Below are 2,154 nucleotides of genomic sequence, written 5' to 3'. Positions count from 1 at the left end.
AAATTTCAAGCACAAAAGGTAGCACAGGGAAAATTTTAGATGCAGCACCAGAATCAACTGATGAAAAAATATTTTTATTTAAGGTGAAGATGCACATGTTCACTTTCACGCACATACATGCACCTTCATGCACACACATGCACCTTCATACACACACATGCACAGTCATACACACACATGCACATTCATACACATGCACAGTCATACAAACACATGCAATTCATACACATGCACAGTCATATGCACACATGCACACTCATACACACACATGCACACTCATACACATGCACACTCATACACACACGCACATTCATACACATGCACACTCATACACACACGCACATTCATACACATGCACAGTCATATACACACATGCACACTCATACACACATGCACACTCATACACATGCACACTCATACACACACGCACATTCATACACATGCACACTCATACACACACACAGGCACATTCACACACACATGCACATTTACACACACACGCACATTCACACACACATATGCACATTCACACACACACATGCACATTCACACACATACACATTCACACACATGCACATTCACACACACATGCACATTCACACACATGCACATTCATATACATGCATGCACATTCACACACACACATGCACATTCACACACACATGCACATTCACACACACATATGCACATTACATTCACACACACATATGCACATTCACACACACATTCACACACACATGCACATTCATACACACACACGCACATGCACATTCACAAACACATGCACATTCACACACACATGCACATTTACACACACACACGCACATTCACACACACATATGCACATTCACACACACACATGCACATTCACACACATACACATTCACACACACATTCACAGGCACATTCACACACGCGCACATTCACACACATGCACATTCATATACATGCATGCACATTCACACACACACATGCACATTCACACACACATGCACATTCACACACACATGCACATTCACACACACATATGCACATTCACACACACACATGCACATTCACACACATACACATTCACACACACACATTCACAGGCACATTCACACACACGCACATTCACACACATGCACATTCATATACATGCATGCACATTCACACACACACATGCACATTCACACACACATGCACATTCACACACACATATGCACATTACATTCACACACACATATGCACATTCACACACACATTCACACACACATGCACATTCATACACACACACGCACATGCACATTCACACACACATGCACATTTACACACACACGCACATTCACACACACATATGCACATTCACACACACACATGCACATTCACACACATACACATTCACACACACACATTCACAGGCACATTCACACACACGCACATTCACACACATGCACATTCATATACATGCATGCACATTCACACACACACATGCACATTCACACACACATGCACATTCACACACATATGCACATTACATTCACACACACATATGCACATTCACACACACATTCACACACACATGCACATTCATACACACACACGCACATGCACATTCACAAACACATGCACATTCACACACACGCATACATTCATACACACACATGCACATTCATACACACATATACAGTACACACACTCATGTATGCAGACATACAGGAACACTGGGAGAAAGTTCCTCTGCATAGCAGAGGGGAACTTGGGAAGCTAAGACCTGGCCTCTCCTGAAGACAGGGTGTTTACAGTGCTTCTGTGGGTGAAAATGGCACTCTCCCTCCCCATTCAGGGCATCTCAGTTTAAAGAAAGAAAGAGGAAGTCCATGAGCCCACAACTTTAGATGAAGGTGTGCTGTGTCCTGGTCTGGCCTTGGACCCTCGGGAGCTGTCCACAGGAGCCTGACTGGCTGGAAGGGTGAGGAAGAAAGAGGAGGGTGGCCAGCTTTACCCTCTGTCTATCAGGGATCTCTCGAACACAGTGTTCTCAACCTTCCCAATGCTACAACCCTTCAAGATGGCTCCTCATGCTATGGTGACCCCCAGCCATTAAACTGTTTTTGTTGCTACTTCTTAACTGCAAATTTACAATTGTTATGGATTGCAATGTAAATATCTGAC

Source organism: Rattus norvegicus, chromosome 15, assembly GCF_021556685.1.
Source record: "Rattus norvegicus strain SHRSP/BbbUtx chromosome 15, alternate assembly SHRSP_T2T, whole genome shotgun sequence".
Classification (NCBI taxonomy): domain Eukaryota; kingdom Metazoa; phylum Chordata; class Mammalia; order Rodentia; family Muridae; genus Rattus; species Rattus norvegicus.
This window is presented reverse-complemented; position numbering follows the sequence as displayed.